The 26,715-nt window shown below is 44.8% G+C and overlaps 1 protein-coding gene across 3 annotated transcripts in view; it reads right to left on the bottom strand.

Annotated features, from left to right (window-relative positions):
• The window catches only part of camkmt (calmodulin-lysine N-methyltransferase), a 395,008-nt gene that overhangs the window by 147,681 nt on the left and 220,612 nt on the right, over positions 1–26,715 (bottom strand). The gene's annotated exons all lie outside the window — the stretch shown is intronic.

Below are 26,715 nucleotides of genomic sequence, written 5' to 3'. Positions count from 1 at the left end.
ATGGACTTTTGTTGTTTAATGTACATGTTGAAATGTTAATTGTTATTTGAATATTAGGGGTATTACTAATCTAAAAGGGGAGGAATTGTAGTGTATGTGCCTTTAAGTCAGAACTACTTTTACAGCTCCTGTATACTGTAGTACCGGCAGTGACCACACCAGTATATAAGCTTTGCGCATGCCTCTGTACCCCCAGTCTAGAGACTACCCTCCTCCAGTAAAGACCTGTTATTTGTTAATGTACAGCATCCGTGTGATTATTTAATAATAGCATATCCACTGAACCACGGATCCAACAGTTGCCATATTGTTTAGTATTTATTTTTTCAAGCCACTACTGTGCTTGAAAGAAGTTATAGTCTCTGCATCAACAATAGTTTCTAGTAGAGATTTCTACCTTGTGTAAAGATTTTTTTTCCTATTTTCCCCTTAACTTTTTTGTGATTATCACTGTATCACCAACCAGTGGAAACAACCCACCACCATTCACCTTATCTTGAATATCTTTATCAATTCACCCCTTAACCTTCTGAGTTCCTGAAAAAGGCCAGCTTCTCAAGTTTCTTACCTAATTGTAACTCCTCACTCCTGGTAACATCCTAGTGAATCTACGCTGCAACTTTTGCTTTGTTTTTATATTCTTCCTATAATGAGATGCCCTAAACTGTACACAATATTCTTGTAGAAGTTCAACATTTGCTTCTTGCTTTTGCATTCTACACCTCTAAATGCAAAATCAAGGGTTCCATTTGCCTTTTTTATTTATTGCACTGTAACCTTTAATGAGCTGCATATCTGAACATCAAGGTTCCTCTAACTCCTGTTCCCAATGTAAAATCTTACCACTCCAGGTGCATTTCCTTTCCCTGTTCTTATTTCCAAAAAGTGTATTATTTTACATTTTATCCAATTCAAGTGCATTGGTCACCTATCTGCCCATTTTACTATCCAATCCAGCTGAATATTGAGAAAATCAAAGCCAGTCTTTAACTTCTGCCATAAATTCCACTCATTTATCATCAGCGATTCAATCCCCTTCCCTGGCTACTCTCTTATTCGGAGTCCTTTTGAACCCTTAGCTGAGTTATAGATCCCATATTTCCTCCATCACAAAGACAGCTTACTTCCACCTTTCAGCATTGCCCCTTTGTGCCCAACCTCCGCAGCTCTGTCACTGAAACCTTTATACGTGCTTGTCGCCACCTCCAGCCCTGAATACTCCCATGCTCCCCTTGCTGTCCTCCCTCCTCACCATCCGTAAACTCCAACTTATCCAAAACTCTTGCAGTTCCTGAGCTGCAATAAGTCTCTCTCGTTCATCACCTCAGTCGTCATTGACCTACATTGGCTCCTCATCCTTCAACATTTCAAGTTTGGAATCCTTCCGGTCATCTTTAAATGCCTGGCCTCACCAGGCAATCTCTTTCAGCCTCTATCTCCCACAAACTCTCCATTTCTCTGATTCTAGGCTCATGTGCATCAATCTGCCCCTTCTTTCCCCACCATTGGTCGTAGAGACTTCAGCCTTCATTGTTCCCTGGTAGTCTAGTGGTTAGGATTCGGGCCTCTCACCGCCATAACCCAGGTTCGATTCCCGGTCAGGGAATATTACTTTCTTATAAGCGCTTTGGATTATCCTGAAGTCGTGAAAGGCGGTATATAAATGCAAGTTCTTTCTTTTCTTTCATTTTGGATCCTACTCTATAGAATTTCTTAATGCCCTATACCTGCCTTTCTCCTCCCCCGCACCCACCCCACAGTTGACCTCGTGTCCTTCTGCAGTCTTTCACAATCCTCATCACAATTTGCCCGACTCCCAAATTTGGGGTCAACAGCAAATTTCAACAATTTGATGTCTCTACTTTCCTGCCTTGAGATCCATTCATCATACACCTAACTGTGAAGTGCCTTGGGATTTTTTCAATGTTGAGGATGCTATATAAATGCAAGTTGTAGTTTTGAAAATCCATATAAATGTCACTGCATTTCATCTATTATCTCTCTTATTTATTCAAAGAATTCTCCAAAATTGGTCAAGCACAACCTACCCTTTAAAAATCCATGCTGACTAGCCTTGATTGACTCATATTTCTACAAGTGCTTGTAATTTCATCCTATATTATGGAGTCTAGTAGTTTACAAACAACTGAAGTAAAACTTAGTGGTGTATAATTTTGTGGCTTATCCCTGTCTCCTGTTTTGAAGAGTGATGTCGCATTTGCCACCCTGTAGTCCGCTGGCACGATTTTCCTTTCAAAAGAATTTTAGAAAATTGTAGTCAGAGCCTCCTGCTTTCTTCCCCAGCTTTCTCCAGAACCCTCGCATCTAAACCATCAGGTCCCATTAAGCATAAATAGCTTTAAGCATGAGTAAATTCTTCAGTACCACATCTCTTCAAACAAGAGCCTCCACTAACTGTTCTACACCCATCTCTGGTGATTCTACAATTTCAATATCTATCTCCCCAGTAAAAACTGAGGCACTTATTTAACATCTCTGCCATTCCTTCACTCTCTTCTACAAGCTTGCCTCATTCATCTCCTATTCCTATCTTGACAATAGAAAAGATAAATCCAGAACATTACTTCAAATTAAATTACCACCATAGGACAAGGGGGCTCAAATTCAAACCAGTGAAAGGAAAATTTAGGACCGACATCAAGAAGGTTTTCTTTACACAAAAGGATGATCAACATACAGAACAGACTTCTAAGGTAAGATAGCGGACTCATTTAAGAAGCAGAGATTGTGATGGGAGGTCTGAATGGTTGAACCTTCCTCATCCATGTCAATCGCATGATTTTGTAAATGGGCTCAAATGCAGAATTAGCAGATGCCGAGCAACAGGTTGCCTGTCCACCATATCAGTGGAGGGATAATGTGAGGTGGAGTGGGTATTAAAGAAAGAGAAAAAAATAAATGATTGAAAAGAATGTTTTATTCATCTTCCTCACTGTTTTACACTGGTTAACGTATTGTTAGATTCATGGTATACTTTGCTTACACTATTTTGTGAGTATACATTTTATACAATGAGTTTGTTAGAACAGCTGTAGATACTTCACTGCTGTAAAAATACAAAAAATCACTGCCTGAGGTAGTTTTGGAAATCATTTGTAAAGCATTGAATACACAAGTAGATTAAAAAGTAGAGTATACTCAGGAGTGTAAACTGAAATGTTTATTGGCATAAAAATTGACGAAGATTTTTTCTTCTTTCAGTTTAGAAAAAAAATATGAAGAAAACTAGCCAGAGTGGAATCCGATTTAAATGCGTGGAAAAAGTTGCAGCAGTTATAATAAATTAAGGCATGGGAGAGAGATGACATTGTTTTGTAATATAATAAACACATACTGCTTGGTATTATTTCTTGGTAATCAATTGAACATGATTGCTCGATAAACTTGTAGTGATTATATCACCATTCATCTTTCACAGTAAATGTCCTCACATCAATGCCTGAAGCTTTGGTAGTATGCACTACTGCCAGCACAAAAGCAGACCTCATACTGAATAAACATTGTTGTCAATGGCTTTATTTAGTACATTGGTACCAATACACTGCAGGAAAATTGCACTTAAGCCAATATGCTTCTTCCATGATACTCAAATTTCTACCACTACCAATACCAGTTAAATTCCTGTAACCGCCAATATTTTATTGCTATCCAGCTAAAAATGCTCCCTCCTGACAAAAATCCAAGCTTGAAAGAGCAAAATCTAAAATTGTACTTTTGAGAGCTTTCGCACACATTGAAGTGGGCATTTTATGAAAATTTCACACATCCACTATTACACTTAACTGACACCCTATTGATAATGTCCAACCAATAAAATCCATAGTAGATCTATAACATTTTAAAAGTCTTGCCTATGACCGCTTTCCTGTAAGTGTAACACTTATTTCCTGCAATTATTTCTGTTTCCATCATGATTTTTCTGTTGCACCTGGCTGGCACATTACAAATTGTCCCATGATGTTTTCAGTGCTATCGTTTTTTTTTAAACATTTGATTGGCTGATCCTTGGCAGGTGACTCACACCCAGATATCCCCAAGTGACTGAATTGATCATGTCTCCCTTGCAACCCATTGCAGCCAGATTACCCCATTCTCATATTTCCCCCTGGCCGTCTGGTTCTCCAATATCCTGCTTGCCACTTTCATTAGTTACCTAATCAAGTGTGCATCTGATGCTGGTGAACTGCGTAGGCGGATAATAGTGCAAGTAGGAGGTCAGAGGGAAAATGAGACTAGCAGATCTCAGCTCTGATAGCAACAGGTTGCGAGGGCAGTCTGTAGGTGAATTGTTATGTGAAAATTCTGGGTTTGGGGTCGGGGGGATTGGGGGGGGGGGGGGAAGGGAGAAGACAGAAGAGAAAAGTTCCACTGATTCTCCATCCATCATCTTCCTACTTAAACTACTAGATCTCAAGTCACTTTCTCAGTGCTGCCAAATCGCAGGAACTCCTTCTACCCATACTGCGAGACTGTCAGATTCCCTTCCTCAATTCTGCCACATCCAGGAGTCTCCCAGTGCAACCAGACCCTGGGCTACCACTGCACGATGTTACCATGGTCCAGGGTTCCCTCTCCACTGCTGAGACACTCTGGAACCCCACTTCCCACTGCTGCCATAGCCTGGACCCTGGTTCAACACAGAGTCCAGGAATTGCCTCCTTAAGTTAAATCGCACATTCAAACCACCAGTTTTGCAAGCCCCAGATGACCCGCCCCCTGCCATCGCAATGGTGCAAAGCTCAAGTTCCCCTGCAAGTAGCGCCAAACCGAGAACCACCTCTCCAATGTTGCAAAAGCCCACAACTCTTTCGCCCCCACCGTCCCCAACCTATTTACTAAACTTCAGAACCTCCACCTTGTGCCTCAAATTCTATCAAACTACAGCCAAACTTCAGGACCACCTACACGTCCCCTTTTAGAGCTGCTAAAATCCAGGACCATCCCCTGGCAAAATTGGTAAACTTACTGCTCAGTGTGGAACTGAGCCACTTATATCAGAAAGATCTCAGGTTTGCACCATAGTCTGCATTGCTTTAGCAATCCTGGCTTGGGAGGGGAACTAAATCCAGGTACCTGCCCTCAATTGCCATCCAGTGTGCTTTTGCTGGAAGGTGTGCTTACGTGGATCTCGGGCGAGGACAACATTGGGCTGGAATGTTAGGTTTCCAATGACAGAGTGACATGTCGACATTCAGCCTGTCTGGGCTCAAACAGGAAGAATGGCCACGTGGGCAAGGTGGCAGAGAGAAGCTAGAGGCCACAGAGCCATAATCCCCAAATGAGTCAGTGCGTTCAGGAGGAGAGGTGTAAATTAAGTTTGGGCAGAGGAGGAATGGGAAATGTTATTTCATTCAAATAATTTGTGTTACTGAAGTGACAAGACAGAGTTTATAGCTGGTCAAACATGTTACAAAAATGCTAAATATCTGCTTGTCTGCTGTTCATTTACCAGATATTTTTTTTTAAATGACTGCGATTACAGTTTAAAGATGAACAGCAAACCAAGGAAACCTTCTGTACGAGATAACCTCTGTTAAAATACAAATTCCGCCAATAGGACATTAAACAAGTTGCAAAGAATTATTAAATATTTAGTCTTGGTTTATTTTTACCCAGTTCTATTAACTCTTTTGAATAGTTTTGTTTAAGCTGATGACATTGTTGGGTGAATTGGCCTGGAGTCCGAAAATGCGATAGAGCTGAATGAATACAAATAGCTGAAGTGGCAGCACCTCTGGAGCAAGAACTTCATCCCTATTGATGGTAATTCAGGTCTTTAGCGTTGCTGGGCTCAGCGGCTCCCCGTGATTGGTCCCTTGATGGTGCGATCAACAGTCGCTGTTTCAATAACAAAGGCAAGCACTGTAAACAAGAGGATGTTAAAGTTAATGAGGATTCTTTGTAACTGACTTTTGTAAACGAGATTCTGAAGACCTAGATTCCTTTTTTTTTCATGAAAATGAGAAAACAATTTCTGCAGATCCTGCATTCTGGCTGTAGAGGCTGCGAGTTACTTATAGAGCAGAAAAATGCCTCAGGGTGGGAGGGGACGAAGAGGTTGGAAGTGGGGGAAGAACAAAAGGGGTGCTGTATACCATCCTGTGAAATCAAAACTGTTTAAAATAATGGGCCGCTATTCTCTCAACATTTCCAACAAACAAAACATTTAATTAAAAAATTCACAAGAGACCATGTTCATTGAAGAGACGAAAATACAACACTGCTTCAAACATTTTCATAAGAACATAAGAAATAGGAGGCCATTCTGCCCCTCAAGCCTGCCATTCAATAAGATCATGGCTGATCTTCTACCTCAACTCCACTTTCCTGCACTATCCTCAAATCCCTTGATTCCCTTAATATCCAAAAATCTATCGATCTCTGTCTTGAACATACTCAACGACTGAGCCTCCACAGCCCTCTGGGGTAGAGAATTCCAAAGATTCACCACCCTCTGAGTGAAGACATTTCTCCTCATCTCAGTCCTAAATGGCCGACCCCTTATTCTGAGACTGTGACCCCTGGTTCTAGACTCCCCAGTCAGGGGAAACATCCTCCCTGCATCTACCCTGTCAATCCCTGTAAGAATTTTGTATGTTTCAATGAGATGCCCTCTCCTTCTTCTAAACTCTAGAGAATATAGGCTTAGTCTACTCAATCTCTCCTCATAGGACAATCCCCCCATCCCAGGAATCAGTCTGGTGAACCTTCGCTGCACTCCCTCTATGGCAAGTACATCCTTCCTTAGGTAAAGAGACCAAAACTGTACACAATACTCCAGGTGTGGTCTCACCAGGGCCCTATATAATTGCAGTAAGACATCTTTACTCTTATACTCAAATCCTCATGTAATAAAGGCCAACATACCATTTGCTTTCCTAATTGCTTGTTGTACCTGTATGTTAACGTTCAGTGATTCGTGTACAAGGGCACCCAGGTCCCTCTGAACACCAACATTTCCCAATCCCTCAACATTTAAAAAATACTCTGCTTTTCTAGCTTTCCTACCAAAGTGGATAACTTCACATTTCTCCACATTATTTTCCATTTGCCATGTTCTTGCCCACTCACTTAGCCTGTCTATATCCCCTTGAAGCCTCTTTGCATCCTCCTCACAACTTACATTCCCACCTAGCTTTGTATCATCAGCATACTTGGATATATCATATTTGGTCCCCTCATCCAAATCATTGATGTAGATTGTGAATAGCTGAGGCCCAAGCACTGATCCTTGCGGTACCCCACTAGTTCCAGCCTGCCAACCCGAAAATGACCCGTTTATTCCTACTCTCTGTTTTCTGTCCGTTAACCAATCCTCAATCCATGCTAGTATGTTACCCCCAATCCAGTGAGTCCTAATTTTGTTTAATAACCTCTTGTGTGTCACCTTATCGAATGCCTTCTGAAAATCCAAATACACCACATCCACTGGTTCCCCCTCATCTATTCGGCTAGTTACAACCTCAAAAAACTCTAACAGGTTCGCCAAACATGATTTCCCTTTCATAAATCCATGTTGACACTGCCCAATCCTATTATTATTTTCCAAGTGTCCTGTTACCATGTCTTTAATAATAGATTCTAGCATTTTCCCTACTACTGATGTCAGGCTAACTGGGCTGTAGTTTCCCGTTTTCTCTCTCCCTCCTTTCTTAAAGAGTGGGGTTACATTTGCTACCTTCCAATCCGCGGGAACCATTCGAGAATCTATGGAATTTTGGAAGGTGACAACCAATGCATTCACTATCTCTATAGCCACCTCTTTTAAAACCCTATGATGTAGGCCACCAGGTCCAGGAGATTTATCAGCTTTCAGTCCCATTAATTTCTCCAGTACTTTTTTTTTTACTAATACTAATTTCTTTCACTTCCTCATTCTCACTAGACCCTTGGTTCTCCACTATTTCCAGGAGGTTTTTTGCGTCTTCTTCTGTGAAGACAGACACAAAGTATTTGTTTAATTTCTCTGCCATTTCCTTATTCCCCATTATAATTTCTCCTGTGCCAGCCTGAAAGGGACCCATGTTTACTTTCACTAACCTTTTCCTTTTTACATACCTATAGAAGCTTTTACAGTTTGTTTTTATGTCTCTCGCTAGTTTACTCTCATATTCTATTTTCCCTTTCTTTATCAATTTCTTGGTCCTCCTTTGCTGGATTCTAAAATTCTCCCAATCCTCAGGCTTAATACTTGTTTTGGCAACATTATAAGCCTCTTCCTTTAATCTAATACTATCTTTAATTTCGTAAGCATCTCACAAATACTCTGCAACACATACACCACACACAAATCCCTACAAAGTTCTTTTTAAAAAGAGATACTAATTTTTGTATTGCAACTATTCTTTGATTCAAACACTGGCAACGTAATAAGCATCTTCATATCAACTTAATTAAGCTTTATGACTAGTTTTCACTAATATCTACAACTGTAATTGGTATTCTATTGGCTAGAGCAATCATTTTTAAAAATTCCCCCGTGGATTTTCTAATACGACTACTTTGACCGTTATAGCAAAATAGCAAATTGCTTCATGCTACTTCTGAAAATCAGTTTGTGTAATAAAACTTATATGTTTTCATTTCAGGCCCATTTTGATGATGAACTGAAATCTGCCTGCACAGATTTAAAAGTCTCTCTCTCTCTCTCTCTCTCTCTGTACTGCAAAGCTAAGTTATCCTGAAATGTAATTTAGGCCAACATCAAAGAATTACCGCTTAGGGCAGCAAAACAGCATGTAGAAGCAGTGAGAGCTTTACTGCTAAACTCTGCAAGACGAAGCCTTCAAATGAATATTTCAAACCTTCATATGAATATTTTAAGCGTGACAACCACACGTAAACACATAGGCAAAGTGCTCAAATCCACTCAAGAAAGACTATTAAGTCATCAAGCTGCTTCTGACAGGATCCACTGAATATGGCAACAGTGAGAAGTCAGGAGACAGTTGGAATCATTTCAAGACTGCTAATTTAACTTGTCTTAAAAACCAACCGATGCTCAATGTGTCATCATCAATGTCATCTTACCGCAGTCAGAAAAGCCTACGACCTAAAGCAAAAAGGTCCCTGAGTGCCACCCTCCCTGTCTGCTGGTTGAAAATCTAATTGGTTCTGCTGACAGCCTTGGGAATTTGCAAGGAAGGCTGCACAGCTAATCTCCGAGGGCCAGCAAACAGCTCAGTATCCATCTCAGAGCTCTGCTCTCAGGCTGTCGGGAAATGACTCTGATGCTAGCGCGAGCTCTCTTCTGCTTCAGCTGTCTTCTTACTTCCATGAGTCAAATTCAATAATATTTGTCACTCAATAATTTGTGAAGTACCCAACAAAAACCTCTCCTGTAATCAATATCAGTTTGCCTGCTTTTACTTGTGAAGGTGACCTATGTTAAGATTAAAAAAATAGAAAATACAATTGCTTCTTCAATTGTAATGCTTCAGTACAGAAAAGAAATCACTAACTTTAAAATCATTCCTATGTTCTATTCCCTTTCTGCTTATAAAGGAAAAAAAAACACTTGCATTCGCCTTTTTGTGTTAGTCATAACGGCACAGAAGGAGGCCATTCGGCCCATCGAGTCAGTGTCGGCTCTCTGTAGAGCAATCCAGTCAGTCCCACTCCGCCACTCTATCCTCGTAGCCCTGCAAGTTTATTTCCCTCAAGTGCCTATCCAGTCTCCCATTGAAAACATTGAGTGTCTTCACTTCCACCGGCAGCCAGTTCCAAGTCATCACCACTCGCTGCATAAAAAAGTTATTCCTCACGTCCACCCTGTATCTCTTGCCCAAAACCTTAAATCTGTGTCCCCTAGTCCTTGTACCATCAACTATTGGAATCAGCCTTTCCCAGTCTAGCCTATCCAAACCCGTCACAATCTTGTACACCTCTATCAAATCACCCCTCAACCTCCTTTGCTCTAATGAAAACAAATCCAGCTTCTCCAACCTGTCCTTGTAGCTAAGATCCCCCATCTCCGGAACCATTCTGGTAAATCTCCTCTGCACCCTCTCAAGGGCATTCACATCCTTCCTAAAGTGTGGTGACCAGAACTGGACGCAATATTCCAGTTGCGGCCGAACCAGCGCTTTATAAAGTATCAGTATAACTTCTCTACTTTTGTACTCGATACCTCCATTTATGAAGCCCAAGATCCCATATGCTTTGCTAACCACACTCTCAATATGTCCTGCCACCTTCAGGGACCTATGAACATTAACTCCCAGGTCCCTCTGTCCCCGCACACTCTTTAAAACTGTGCCATTAAGTCTATATTGCCTCTCCCTGTTCCTTCTGCCAAAATGCATCATCTCACACCTCTCTGCATTAAATTCCATCTGCCACTTGTCTGCCCATTCTGCTAGCCTTTCTATGTCCTGCTGCAGTCTATTGGTATCATCATCACTGTTTGCCACACCCCAAGTTTGGTCTCATCGGCAAATTTAGAAATTCTACTCTGTATTCCAATATCCAGGTCATTTATATATATCAAAAAAAGCAGTGGCCCCAGCACTGACCCTTGGGGAACACCACGGTCTACCATGTTTTACTAGAAGAGAACAGAAATTTGCCTTTTCCTACTCTACCTATTCAGATTGTGTCTGTTCATTCTTACACATAGATATAAGCAAAATAAAGTTCCACTTACTACTCACAAATAAAACTAGGACAAATTATTCCTCTTTTGATATGTGTTCTCTTCATATTTTGTCACAGAACAGCCTTATGAAGAGTACAAACAGGTAAAAGTACCTTACATAGAATCATAGAAGATAGGAGCAGGAGTAGGCCATTCGGCCCCTCGAGCCTGCTCCGCCATTCAATGAGATCATGGCTGATCATCCAAACTCAGTACACTGTCCCTGCCTTCTCCCCATATCCCTTGATCCCTTTGGCCTTAAGAAATATATCTAACTCCTTCTTGAATATATTTAATGAATTGGCCTCAACTGCCTTCTGTGGTAGAGAATTCCACAGGTTCACCACTCTCTGGGTGAAGAAATTCCTCCTCATCTCAGTCCTAAATGGCTTACCCCTTATCTTTAGACTGTGACCCCTGGTTCTGGACTCCCCCGCCATCGGGAACATCCTTCCTGCATCTAGTCCTGTTAGAATTTTATAAGTTTCAATGAAATTCCCTCTCATTCTTCTAAACTCCAGCGAGTATAAGCCCAATTGTCCCAATCTCTCCTCATACGTCATTCCTGCCATCCCAGGTATCAGTCTGGTGAATCTTCGCTGCACTCCCTCCATGGCAAGAACATCCTTCCTCAGATAAGGCGACCAAAACTGCACACAATACTCAAGGTGTGGTCTCACCAAGGCCCTGTACAACTGCAGCAAGACATCTTTGATCCTGTACTCAAATCCTCTCGCTACGAAGGCCAACATACCATTTGCCTTCTTAACCGCCTGCTGCACCTGCATGCTTACCTTCAGCGACTGGTGCACAAGGACACCCAGGTCTCGTTGCACTTCCCCTTCTCCCAATCTATTGCCGTTCAGATAATAATCAGCCTTCCTGTTTTTGCCACCAAAGTGGATAACCTCGCATTTATCCACATTATACTGCATCTGCCATATATCTGCCCAATCGCCCAACCTGTCCAAATCATACTGGAGTTTCTCGGCATCCTCCTCACAGCACACACGCCCACCCAGCTTTGTGTCGTCTGCAAACTTGGAGATATTACATCTAGTTCCCTTGTCTAGATCATTAATATATATTGTGAATAGCTGGGGTCCTAGCACCGAACCCTGCGGTACCCCACTAGTCACTGCCTGCCACTCGGAAAAAGAGCCGTTTATTCCAACTCTTTGCTTCCTGTCTGCCAGCCAGTTCTCTATCCAAGTCAGTACCTTGCCCCCACTCCCATGTGCTTTAACTTTACACGCTAATCTCTTAGGCGGGACCTTATCGAAAGCCTTCTGAAAGTCCAAATACACCACATCCACTGGTTCTCCCTTATCTAGTCTACCAGTTACATCTTCAAAAAATTCCAGTAGATTAGTCGAGCACGATTTACCTTTTGTAAATCCATGTTGACTTTGTCCGATCCTGTCACTGTTTTCCAAGTGCTCTGCTATTACAACTTTTATAATGGACTCTAGCATTTTCCCCACTACCGATGTCAGGCTTACCGGTCTATAAATCCCTGTTTTCTCTCTACCACCTTTTTTGAATAGTGGGGTAACATTAGCTACCCTCCAATCCATGGGAACTTTTCCAGAATCTATAGAATTTTGGAAGATGACCAGCAATGCATCTACTATTTCTAGGGTCACTTCCTTAAGTACCCTAGGATGTAGATTATCAGGCCCTGGGGATTTATTGGCCTTCAATCCCGTCAATTTCCTTAACACCATTTCCCTACAAATACTGATTTCATTCAGTTCCTCCCTCTCATTAGACCCTATGTTCCCCGACGTCTCTGGGAGGTTATTTGCGTCCTCCTTTGTGAAGACCTTTGTAGTGTATGTACCTTTAAGAGCCCCTGTGTACTGTAATACCGGTAGTGACCACTCGGGTATATAAGCCTGTATAGCGTCTTGTATCTTTTAGTTCACCTCCAGACTTTGTTCAGTAAACACCTGTTAAACCAACTCCTGCATTCCGTGTCTCCATTAACACACGGATACAACAGTGGCGACGAATTGGAAACGGACTTGCCTGCAATTCGGCAGCACCTCAAGGAGATCGATTCCTCAGACGAAGGTCGAAGAAAAAAAAACAACAAAAAAAAACTGTGGTTTCACCAGCTAGCCGGGCTGGTGGCACGTACTGCACTAATCCTTCCTGGGCGGCGGGCTGGGGCTCGATCGGGTGGCTCTGCAGCGGGGCCGAGCAGCGAGTCGGAAGGCGGAGGCAAACAGAGACGGAGGGTGGAGCACTCGGGAGACAGCCGGCGGTCGGACCAAGCAGAGGGAGGGAAAAGTCCCAGAGAGTCTGGCGGGAACGAGTCTCCAACTATTAAAAATATCTGTGTAAATAAAAACCATGGAGAACAGCGTGGTCAGCAGCGGCAGTGGCGGGAAAGCGCGGGAGGCGCCATTTTTTCTCGGCAGGGAAGAAAGGAAAGCGCGGGAGGCGCCATTTTTGATTTTCAGGATGCCTAAGACTGGCAATATTACTGCTTTCGGTAGTAATATAGAGGATTGTACCACATATGTGGAAAGAGTGGAGGTATATTGCACAGCGACTGAAGTAGAGGATGATAAAAAGGCATCGGTACTTCTAAATCTGATGGGCGCAAGGACATACGGGCTGTTACGAAACTTAATCACTCCAGCCAAACCGATGGACAAGAATTTTAAGGAGATTGTTGATACCCTACAGGAGCACTTAAACCCAACACCGCTGCTGATAGCGGAACGATTCAAATTCTTCAGGAGGAATCAGCACAAGAATGAAAGTAACGCTGATTACCTCACCGAATTAAGAAAGCTGTCAAAGCACTGCCAATTCGGGGCAGGACTGGCAGATTCTCTACGAGACAAATTCGTCTGCGGTCTCCTAAGTGAAGGAACACAGAAAAGGCTACTTTCTGAGAAAGATTTGACACTGGACAAGGCTTTCAGTGTGGCTGTATCATACGAAGCAGCAGCAAGAGAAGCTGCAGAGATACAGCAAAAGCCACAGGACTTCGGCACCCATTAAATGACACGGGGTTGAGAGAGATGTTATCGCTGCGGCAGATCCACCCATGGCCAGAGGGACTGCTGGTTCAAGGACAAAGCATGCAGGCAATGCGGAAAGATAGGACACATTGCACGTGTATGCCGATCTGGAAACAAAAAATCCACTGACAGAAAAAGAATCAATAAGGAAAAGTACAGAAAGGTACAAATGATGACGCACAGTAGCTCCGAAGACCAGAAGAGCGATAGCGACTCCGGAAACAAGAGACTAAGCCGTCTCAAATTACATAATGTAATTGCCAAAGAAGATTACCAGACCATTTGGGTTACCCTCACGATAGCGGGGTTCCCAGTTAAAATGGAGCTAGATACAGGATCAGCTCTGACCGTCATAAGTCGACGGGATTACGAGCGGCTATTTCCGCATATACCTTTGAAAGACACATCCATTATCTTGAAGACATATACGGGGCAGAAAGTATACCCCAGAGGGAAAATAAGGGTGCCTGTTGTATACAATGGCAAGGAAATACAGATGTTGTATTTATACGTTCTGCAAGATGGTGGTCCACCGCTGTTGGGACGTGAATGGATCAGGAAGATACGTTTAGACTGGCACTCCATTCAGGCACTGACGGTGACCAGTAAGGAAAAAAATGATGACGTCATACCTGAACGATTAAAAGACATCTTGGCGAACGCCAAAGAAGTGTTTCAACAGGAACTAGGAACCTTGGAAGGCGTCACCGCCTCAATAAAAGTGGAAGATGCGGCAATTCCCAAGTTTTTTTAAGGCAAGGCCGGTGCCATACGCAGTTCCTCCAGCAGTCGAGGCAGAGCTGGAGAATTTGGAAAAGGCAGGCGTGTTATCCAAGGTAGATTGGAGCGAGTGGGCAACACCCATCGTCCCGGTCATGAAGAAAACGTTGAATAATGATAAATCTGAAGAACAGAGAAAAATTCGCATCTGTGGGGACTTCAAGGTGACTGTAAACCCGGTCCTTCACACGGTACAGTATCCTCTTCCGAGGATAGAAGATATTTTCGCCTCACTATCCGGAGGGAAACGTTTCACCAAAATTGACTTGGCACAGGCATATCTACAGATGGAGGTTGAGGAGGCCTCTAAAAGGTATCTCACGATAAACACACACAAAGGCCTGTACCAGTACAATCGACTGGTTTTCGGAGTAGCATCAGCTCCAGCTATCTGGCAAAGAGCTATGGAGCAAGTCCTGCAAGGGATTCCGGGGACTCAATGCTACCTAGACGACATCCTTGTAACAGGAGAAAACGACAACGAGCACCTTACCAATTTGGAGCAGGTGCTCACTAGGCTGAGAGAACAGGGCCTACGAGCAAATCGCCTCAAGTGCGAATTTTTCCAGAAACAAATATCATATTGTGGCCATATAATTAACGAAGAAGGGTTGCATAAGTCACCTGAAAAAATTGAAGCGGTCATAAAAGCCCCAGCACCTGAAAATGTCTCACAATTAAGGTCTTTCCTGGGATTGATAAATTACTATCATAAATTTTTACTGAACTTGCCAACTGTTCTGCACCCTCTTAACGCACTGCTACAAACGGGAGTAATTTGGAAATGGAGCGAAGACTTTAAACGTGCCTTCCATAAATGCAAAGGCTTGATCACGTCCAAGGAAGTGTTGGCTCATTACAACCCATCACTGCTAAATCAGACTGACGTGCGATGCATCCCCTTACGGCGTAGGAGCGGTATTATCGCATAGATTCCCTGATGGCTCGGAACGGCCGATAGCTTTTGCGTCACGCTCATTGAACTCAGCTGAGCGTAACTATGCCCAGATCGACAGGGAAGCACTCAGCCTGGTGTGGGGAGTGAAGAAATTCAACCATTACCTACACGGACAAAAATTTACCTTGTTGACTGACCATCAACCCCTCGTCTCCATATTCAACCCTAAAAAGGGCATTCCCATTATGACAGCGCAAAGGCTACAGAGGTGGTCCCTTTTCCTAGGGGCACACCAATATGACATAGAATACAAAGGATCAAAACAGCATGGGAATGCTGACGGTTTATCGCGCCTACCGTTGCCAACGGTAGAAGAGGCACCTACAGTGGACCCAGTGGAGATGTTCCACTCAACCATAGTGGAATGTCTACCAGTAACAAATTCTACCATTGAAAAGGAAACGAGAAATGACCCGACTCTCTCACGAGTCTACGATTTAACGGTGAAGGGATGGCCAGCACATGGCGAACCACTGTTGCCAGCATTCTCGCAAAGAGAACAGCTGTCAGTGTGCCGAGGAACCTTGATGTGTGGATCCAGAGTGGTGATTCCACTCAAACTCCAGGATAAAGTGCTAAAGGAGCTTCACGAGGGGCATCTGGGTGGAGTGAAAATGAAGAGCCTAGCCAGAGCGTTTGTGTGGTGGCCAGGTATCGATGGGGACATCGAAGAAATGACCAAGAGCTGTCTAGGATGCCAGAAGGTCCAAAACGCCCCACCACAAGCCCCTCTACATCCATGGGAGTGGCCCTCATCTCCATGGCAAGGGGTACATATCGACTTTGCTGGTTCTTAATCGCGGTGGATGCACACTCCAAGTGGCCGGAGGTAATAAAGATGTCCTCCACCACCACGGAAAAAACCATCACAGTATTAAGGACCATATTTGCCAGGAATGGGCTGCCTTAACAGATCTCACACACAGAATCACACAGAAACCCCACAGTGCAGATAGAGGCCATTTCGGCCCATCGAGCCTGCACCGACACATATCCCACCCGATCCCCGCAACCCCCACACCAACACATATCCCACCCTATCCCTGTAACCCCACGTATTTAATCCCCCTAACACTAAGGGTCAATTTATCATAGCCAATCAACCTAACCCACACATCTTTGGACTGTGGGAGGAAACCGGAGCACCCGGAGAAAACCCACGCAAACACGGGGAGAATGTGCAAACTCCACACAGACAGTCGCCCGAGGCCGGATTCGAACCCGGGTCTCTGGCGCTGTGAGGCAACAGTGCTAAGTACTGTGCCACCGTGCTGCCCTGAGATCTGTTCTGATAATGGACCGCAATTTGTGTCCGAAGAATTCAGGAAGTTCTTAAAAAACAATGGGGTTAAGCACTACACGTCCGCCCCATACCATCCCGCCACCAATGGATTAGCTGAAAGGTTTGTCCAGACCTTCAAGAAGGCCATAAAGGCCATGGGTAATGAAGACATAAATCTACAACATAAGGTAGATAACTTCTTGTTTGCGTACAGGAATGCAACACATGTGGTTACAAACCAAACTCCCGCCATGATGTTTTTCAAAAGAAGACTAAGATGCCGGCTGGATTTGATCAAGCCAAACATCAGAAGGGACGTAGAGAACCGGCAATTTCAAGGCATGAATGAAAGGCCAACTAGAACCTTCCAGATAGGTCAACAAGTTTTGGCCCGGGACTACCGTACCGAGAAATGGCAGCCTGGAACTATTTGCACACGACTAGGACCGCTGATGTATACCGTGGACATTGGAGAAAGCATAATAAGGCACCATGCTGACCAGATCATAGAATCATCCGAAAAGGGACAACCTACACCACAACTTTATACGCCTAATGATGAAGCAGAGATACCCATAGTATCTACCTCCGATCCGGTGATACTGGAGCCAGATGAACCCGACACTGGCATTCAAGCCGAATCGACCTTGCCAAAAGAACCTACTACACCACCGAAAACTACTACACCACCGAGGCGTTATCCGGACCGAGTCAGGAAGCCTCCAGAGAGACTGACTTATAATTGATTAACTGCAGCAAATGTGTAGATTATTGTTCTTGTAAACATGTTAATTAATGATTACTTAAAATGTTATGTACTAATTATCTAAAAGGGGAGGAATTGTAGTGTATGTACCTTTAAGAGCCCCTGTGTACTTGTGGTGATTATTCTTGTTTTATAAGAAGTATTGTAATTGGTTGCCTGTTTTCCTGCCTTGACATATATGCTGTAAACTTATTGGTTAGTTGATTCCATGTGACCTGTGGTGGCCATCTTAAATTCAGTTTTCTACAGTTTGGTTGAGACTGGGTGCTCAACATGTACTTGCTGGTTTTTAAGGTTAATAAAGTCTAGCTTTTGAAAGGCAATCTACTCTTTATTTCAGTACTGTAATACCAGTAGTGACCACTCGGGCATATAAGCCTGTATAGCGTCTTGTATCTTTTAGTTCACCTCCAGACTTTGTTCAGTAAACACCTGTTAAACCAACTCCTGCATTCCGTGTCTCCATTAACACATGGATACAACAACCTTGTGCTGTAGTACTGAGCCATACAGACCAGGAAGGTCCCAGGTTAGATAGATAACTGGTCTGTGTGAGCAGCTGATCTCGGTTTTACACTTACAAAGTCACTGCAGCGAGTCAATGTGCACAGCTATTCGCTGTAAGAAGCTATTATCTACAAGAGGTGCTGATAGGGGCATTTTAATTGGACTTAGGGGCTCTAGGCTAGGGAGGAAAAATGTTCTTCATCGTGATCAGTGTACAATGATACTGCCCCTAGAATGTACTTATATGCCAGCATTGGGCGAAGACATGATTGGGCTCAGCTGTGATGCTCCCCTGCCATAGTTGAATCTATCAACATTCACCATCAGGCTTGTAAGTGAAGAATGGCCACTTCAGCAAGGTAATGGAGAGCTGGTGGGACCCATGGAAGTGTATGAGTTTGAACCTTTGAGGTTCAGGGGAAAATTCAGAAGAATTTTCCCTGGAGATTATAATAGGTGGTGTAGAGGGGGCAATCTGGTGCATTATTTGCACATTCATGAAAAATTTCTATTGTCTCTAAATCTATGAGGCTACTTCTAAAGCACATAACTTACAAGAATTTTACTGCAGTCATCAAAAATTAGCAAATAGGAAGACTTGCAGTTATATAGTGCCTGTTAGAACCTCAGGACATCCCAAAGCACTTTACAGCCAATGAAGTACTTTGGAAGTGTAGTCACGGTTGTACTGTGTGAATTATGGCAGCCAATTTGCACACAGCAAGGTCCCAGAAACAGGAATGAAATAATGATCAGATCAAGTGTTTTAGGTGTTGCTTGAGGGATTAATATTGGGAAGGACTCCAGGAGAACCGCTCTGCTCTTCTTCGAATAGTGCCATGGGATCTTTTACATCCGCCAGAGGGCAGATGGGGCCTCAGTTTAATGTCTCATCCGAAACACAGCACCAGTGCAGAACTCCCTCAGTACTGCACTGTTTGATGCAGTCAGTCAGCCTGGATTATGTGATCAACTCTCTGGAGTGGAACCTACCACCTTCTGAGTCAAGAAGAGACAGCGCTACCACTGAGCCAAGGTTAACACTGCAATTTATTTTGTCGTCTTCCGTTAACTCAAAGTTGCTCAATTTGAATGACGCAATTAAAACATTTTTTTAAAGTCTTCTGTTGTTTTGTTGCAATTGTCAAAATATTCAATAATTTTCGTACTAAGATATTCAAATTAACAGTGCAACAGATTAATAAAAATATACAGAATCAGTTTTATGTGGCTCGTGCATCTCATTCCTCAGCAGCTGTAAGGTAGAAGTTAAAGCTCATAATTCACTTGTATTCGGTATTGCTTAGGTCTGGTGTAACTTCGTGTTAGTCAGGAGTGCGTCAACGCACGGGCCCGTGCCCAGGGGCGGCAAGTCAGAATCAAACCTGTTAAAGCCCAAGGAGCCCAGTCTTCCCTCCCCTGTACCCACTGGAGCAAGCCACCGCCAGTCAATGCCCGAGAGTTCCAGTACAGCTTTCTCCGTCGGGGCAGGTATTTAATGAATCCTGGGAGGGGGGGGGTGGGGCAGGTGGTAGTGCAGGTGGTGGGGTTTCTACGGGGCACGCTGAGGGGCCCTGATGTTCTTGGTGTCCAGGGCCCCGAAAATTCTTAATTTGACTCTAGTGTTGGTTCCTGTATATCCACACACAACAGACCAAGTTGAAGCTAACTGTTCACTCAGAAGCCAACCATGCCAGTTTTGGGACAAGACACTTCCTAATGGACTGGCACCGAATGCAGTCAGGAAGTCCTCTGCTTTTTCTTCTCTCAGTTGGGCAAAGGTTGCACATGAAAACTTGAAGAAACAAATAAGTTACCAGGAAAAGCAAATAAAATATATGGGGGTGATTTTCTCAATGGGGAGCTTTTGGAGGCGGGACTCCCACTTGTCGGGTTTCAGTCCCGCCTCCATCAACTTCTGGCCAACCCACACTATTTTCCTTTGATTGACCTTGTTAAGCTCACCCAGCGGGTTTAGCAGGCCAATTAAGGGAAAGCCGGTTGCAGAGAATGTCAGCGTATGACGTTTCATGTCAGAAATTTTTGACCTATGCATTGTCATCGTTTGACAGCTCTGTGAAGCTGTCAAACACTGACATTCTCTGTAGTTTGATGAGTTCTTGAATTCAAAACCTCATCAAATCTCTTTCTTTTGTAGAAATGCGATGGTTGTTGCATTGGAGAATGCAACAGCCATCCGTCATCTCTACCGCGGAGGTGCGAGACTCTCCACATACCCACCGACTGAAGCCTGCAGGAAGAAACAAAGGTAAGTACACTTTTTCTAACACTTTGCACTTACCTCAGATACTCACCTCTCCACACTTGCATCCATCACTCACCTCCACTTTTGGATCCCTCCGACCCCCTACTCACCTCAGTGACCTGGCGGGGTTCGGAGACTTCGGGAAGCCCACACTTGTGTGGGCAAAAAGGGGATAATCCTATTTTCTGCCTGTTAACTGCCAAGGAGACGGGACCCGGCGCAGGACGGCTACCCGCCTCCTAGCAAAATGGCATGGAGGCGGGTTGGGGGCGGTTTGGCCATTTTCCTGGCAGTCCCGCCTCCAAACCCACCTCCCCAGGGCTGGCAAGATCGCGCCCTATGTCTCAGTATCATGTCCAAGTGTATGCACCAAGTTAAATTTGACAGTTCACTCATATCTAATGCACCACTCGCTGTGTGCGCATTTCTCAGTGTCAGTTCTCAGTGTCAGTTCTCATCACTGCTCACTTCTGATATTGCATGGTGTGTGCAGCTCTGGTACATGTACAGTTCACGCCAAGTTGAAGCTTACAATTCACTCACATCTGGTACTGTATGGCTCGTGCATATCTCGGTATCTCCTTCTACACATGTAGTGATTCAAACAGTTAAGTTGTATGCCCACCATAGCAGAAGTGCTGATAACTGGGAGCAAGAGGAGCTGATGTGTGAGAACTTGCTAATTGTAATGTATGTACCTTTAAGGGGGGGGAACTACTTTTTACAGCTCATGTATACTGTAGTACCGGCAGTGACCACACCTGTATATAATGTTGAGTAGTAATCTGTACAGATCAGTTGCAGTCTGAGCCACGTTGAGTAAACACCGTTTGTACCGTTCTCCGCAGTCTGTGTCCGATTATACACGGACGTAACATTGGCGACGAGGCAGATTCGAACCTACCTGCAACTCTGCATCACCTCCCAGGGATTCGCTCCTGGAGAACAGTGGAAGAAGGTCGAGTCCAGAAGCACGGGCGTCGACCACGGACAACCGCCCAGTCATCCAGCGGAGATTTGAGCATCGCAGGGGAGGCTGTCAAGAGCCAGGCTTGGCTTTCCAGTCACGGTGGTCCAGCGAAACGGGCTGGCAACAGGTACTGCGCAGACCCTTCCCAGACAGCGGCGGGCTAGAGCCCGACAAAGCAGCACAGAAAAAGGCCGAGCAGCGTCGACGGGGGAAGAGAGGGCAGAGCGCACAGGGCGCAGCCGGTGTTCAGGACCGAGCGGCGTCAATGGGGGAGAGAGACGAGAGAGAGCAGAGCGCAGCCGGTGTTCAAGGGCCGAGCAGCGTCAACGGGGGAGAGAGGCGCGCAAGAAAACGCGAGGCGCTGCCATTGCCACGAGGACCGCAGAGAGCGGCATTGGCAGCAGCGCAGGAGCAGCGCGCGAAACCCACAGGGCGTCACCATTTGCCACGAGGACCGCAGAGAGCAGCGTTGGCAGCAGCACGGGAGACGCCATTTTAAGCCGCAGCGGGGAAGAAAGGAAAGCACGGGAGATGCCATTTTAAGCCAGTCTAACCACACCCAAAAATGTTGAAGAGTGGCAGTATCACAGCGTTCGACAATGAAGTCGAAGATTGGACGACATATGTCGAACACATAGAAGTATACCGCAAGGCGAATGAAATGCCAGATGACAAGAAAGCGCTGGTATTGTTGAATTCAATGGGTGCAAAAACGTATGGCTTACTACAAAACCTAGTAACCCCAGAGAAGCCAGTAGAAAAGGATTTTGAAAACAGTGTCAATCCTACAGGACCACTTAAACCCCAACCCACTGCTGACAGCAGAAAGATTTAAGTTTCACAAAAGGAAACAACATAAAGATGAAAGTAATGTTGAGTATTTAACAGAACTGCGCAAGCTATCAAAACACTGCCAGTTTGGAACAGGACTAGCAGATACCTTAAGGGACAAGTTTGTGTGTGGGCTTCAAAGTGAAGGAACCCAGAAACGGCTTTTATCTGAAAAGGACCTTACGCTGGAAAAGGCTTTCAGCATTGCGATATCATATGAAGCAGCAGCACGGGGCGCTGCAGAGATACAACAGAGACCACAAGAATATGGCACAAACGAAATGTCATATGGAACAGAGAAGTGCTATCTGCGGCAGAACAACACACGACCAGAATGATTGCTGGTTCAAAGACAAAGTGTGCAGACAGTGTGGAAAAGTAGGACACGTAGCACGAGAATGCAGGTCGGGAAAGAAAACCAGCAATAAGAAACCGACCAAAGGAAAGTACAAGAAGGTAGAAAAGATAACGGAGAATAGTTCAGACGAACAAAAGAGTGATAATGACTCCGAAAGCAGGGAACTGAGTTGTCTGAAACTACATAATGTGATCACAACGGAGGATCACCGAACCATTTGGGTCACTCTCAAGATAGCAGGAGTCCAGGTAAAGATGGAATTGGACACAGGATCAGCCCTAAGAGTCATAAACCGACGGGACTACGAGTGGCTATTCTCACACATACCTTTGAGAGACACAAAAATTATTTTGAAGACGTACATGGGGCAAAAAGTCTACCCCAAAGGAAAAATAAGGGTGACCGTTATATAGAACGGTAAGGAAACACCAAAACTAGACCTGTATGTATTGCAAGATGGAGGACCACCATTACTGGGACGTGAATGGATCCGGAAAATACAACTGGATTGGCATTCCATACAGGCACTGACTGTAGCTGACAAAAAGGATGACGACGTCACACCTGGGCGACTGTCAAAGATCCTAACTGACGCGGAAGAAGTGTTCCAGCAAGGACTCGGAACACTAAAAGGCATGACAGCGACGATTAAAATTGAAGAAAACGCAAGTCCAAAATTTTTTTAAGGCCAGACCGGTACCTTATGCGATCCGCCCAGCCGTGGAAGCAGAGCTGGAGAGTCTGGAACGTTCAGGTGTACTGTCCAAGGTAGACTGGAGCGAGTGGGATACACCCATCGTCCCTGTGATGAAAAAGTCGTTGAGCAGCACGCCTGGGGATACAAGGAAGGTTCGCATCTGTGGGGTCTTTAAGGTAACAGTGAACCCGGTCCTTCACGCCGTACAATATCCACTTCCACGGATTGAAGATATTTTCGCCTCGCTATCTGGAGGGAAACGCTTCACTAAGATTGATCTGGCCCAGGCGTATCTGCAAATGGAGGTAGAAGAAGCATCAAAAAAATACCTCACAATCAACACCCATAAAGGTCTCTACCAATACAACCGGCTGGTATTCGGGGTAGCATCAGCTCCGGCTATTTGGCAGAGGGCAATGGAACAAGTCCTGCAAGGGATCCCAGGGACCCAGTGTTATTTGGACGACATCCTGGTCACGGGCGAAAATGACAGTGATCACCTTGCCAACCTGGAGCAGGTGCTCACTAGATTGCAGGAATATGGGCTCCGAGCTAACCGCCCCAAATGCGAGTTTTTTAGCAAACAGATCTCGTACTGTGGCCACGTTATCGATAAAGAGGGGTTACATAAGTCCCCAGAGACGATTGAGGCAGTAGTCAAGGCTCCAGCACCGGAAAAAGTGTCACAACTGAGGTCGTTCCTCGGGCTGGTAAACTACTACCATAAGTTCTTGCCAAATTTGTCTACAATACTACACCCACTGAACACCCTACTGCAAACTGGGGTGCCATGGAAGTGGAGTGACGAATGTAGACGCGCTTTCCAGAAGAGCAAAACACTAATCACATCGAAAGAGATATTGGCCCATTAAAACCCAGCATTACCAATTCGGTTGGCATGTGATGCGTCACCCTACGGCATTGGAGCGGTGCTGTCGCACAAATTCTCGGACGGCTCAGAGAGGCCAATAGCCTTTGCGTCACAATCACTAACCTCAGCCGAGCGTAACTACGCCCAGATTGACAGGGAGGCACTCAGCCTAGTGTGGGGAGTGAAAAAGTTCAATCACTATCTACACGGGCAGAAATTCACCTTGCTGACTGATCACCAGCCTCTTGTCTCCATTTTTAATCCGAAGAAGGGCGTTCCGGTGATGACTGCGCAACGACTACAAAGATGGTCACTTTTTCTAGGGGCGCACCACTGAGATTGAATATAAGGGCACGAAACAGCGTGGAAATGCTGATGGGCTATCACGCCTGCCACTGCCTACTGCGGAGGAAGCACCAGCAGTGGATCCTGTCGAAATATTCCATTCGACTATAGTTGAATACCTACCGGTAACTAACGCTTGTATCGAAAAGGAAACCCGAAATGACCCGACACTGTCTCGGGTATATGATTTGACGGTGAAGGGATGGCCAGCACATGGCGACTCACTGTTGCCAGCATTCTCGACAAGGAGAGAACAGCTGTCAGTGTGCCGGGGGACCTTGATGTGTGGATCCCGAGTGGTAATTCCACACAAGTTAAGGGATAGAGTGCTCAATGAGCTTCATGAGGGTCATCTGGGAGGGGTAAAAATGAAAAGCCTAGCCAGGGCTTATGTGTGGTGGCCGGGAATCGATAAACAAATCGAGGACCTGACCAAGAGCTGCTCAGGATGCCAGAAAGTCCAAAATGCACCACCACAGGCCCCTCTACACCCATGGGAGTGGCCCTCATCTCCATGGCAACGGGTGCATATTGATTTTGCTGGTCCATTCATGGACTCAATGTTTTTAATAGCCGTGGATGCGCACTCGAAATGGCCTGAGGTCATCAAAATGTCCTCCACCACCACAGAGAAAACTATTGCAGTCCTACGGACCATTTTTGCCAGGAATGGCTTGCCAGAACAGATTTGCTCCGACAACGGACCACAGTTTGTGTCCGAAGAGTTCCGGAGGTTTTTGAAAAAGAATGGGGTAAGGCATTACACATCCGCCCCGTATCATCCAGCCATAAATGGATTGGCTGAGAGGTTCGTACAAACCTTTAAGAAGGCAATAAAGGCTATGTACAATGACAACATTCCGCTGCAGCACAAGGTGGACAATTTCCTGTTCGCCTACCGGAATGCGACACATGCAGTCACCAACCAGGCCCCAGCCATGATGTTCTTTAACCGAATGTTAAGATCTCGCCTGAATTTGCTCAGACCAAACGTACGAAGAGATGTTGAGAGTAAGCAATTCCAGCACATCCATGAGAAGCCAACCAGGAGCTTCAATGTAGGGCAACCAGTCTTGGCCCGCGACTACCAAACAGAAAAATGGCAGCCAGGAACGATATGCACACGGCAGGGCCCACTAATGTACACAGTGGACGTTGGGGAGAGCATCGTGAGACGCCATGCTGACCAGATCCTAGAGTCACAGGAACAAGTCAACCCCATGCCTCGCCCATACGTACCTGGTGATGAACCCGACGTACAGGTAGCATCTACCCCAGAAACAGTAGCATCGGAAGCTGATGAACCAACCGATGACAGGGGGCCAGAATCGCCTCTGCACCAAGAGCAAGACACTCGGGAAAGGCGCTATCCAGAAAGGATCAGGAAGCCTCCCCAAAGACTGAATTTATAAATAGACTATTTTCAGCTAATGTTGCATGTTAAAAGTGTTAATTGTAATTAGTTTGATATTTAATTGTTAAATGAGTGTTATGGTACTGTTAATCTAAAAGGGGAGGAATTGTAATGTATGTACCTTTAAGGGGGGGAACTACTTTTTACAGCTCATGTATACTGTAGTACCGGCAGTGACCACACCTGTATATAACGTTGAGTAGTAATCTGTACAGATCAGTTGCAGTCTGAGCCACGTTGAGTAAACACCGTTTGTACCGTTCTCCGCAGTCTGTGTCTGATTATACACAGACGTAACACTAATAATGGAGGACTGTTAATTAAGACAGCAACTGCATAAATAGCACACGTGTACTCTAGAATACTCATATTCTATGAGCACCAATATTAGATTTTTACATTGCATATACTCTTCTGACAGCACATCCAATGTCACCCATTCTCACCCGAGGTCACTCGCACGCAATTCCAATTCAGTGACATTTGTCCAATTATTTAACTTATGTATACACAGTCACAGTAAGTGCCAGGATGCACCCACCAGGGAACACTGCCACTGCCCCTGGCAATGTTCACAGGATCAAAGGGAGGTGCATAATTATCATGCCAATGGCAGGCACCCATGCCTCTAGCAGCATATCCGGGACACCTACCATTTTCATAATGGTGGAAAATCCAGCAAAGGTGGCAGACTCGGGGTGGGGGGGACTCTTGGGGGTTGCTGGGTCTCACTCCTTTGCACAGGGGGCTTATTGATAAATGTTTTTTTTTTTTTTAAATGTCACTCAACTTCATGGGTCCCCATTTCTGCTCCTGTTGGGGAGGTATGCCTGGTCTGACAATTCACTCACATCTGGTACTAACAAAGAAAAATTCAACCTTGGGTAACCCAAGGAATTCCTGTGCTCAGAGAGAAGTTAGTTTACCTTCTTGTTATCTAATGGCTGGATTGTGTGTTCAGAAACCACTCCGGTG

The sequence above is a fragment of the Somniosus microcephalus genome, chromosome 3 (genome assembly GCF_052327205.1).
Source record: "Somniosus microcephalus isolate GS21.2 chromosome 3, FLI_Smic_1.0, whole genome shotgun sequence".
NCBI classification, from domain to species: domain Eukaryota; kingdom Metazoa; phylum Chordata; class Chondrichthyes; order Squaliformes; family Somniosidae; genus Somniosus; species Somniosus microcephalus.
The sequence above is the reverse complement of the archived record's forward strand: the minus strand, read 5'-3'. Positions and strand labels throughout refer to the sequence as shown.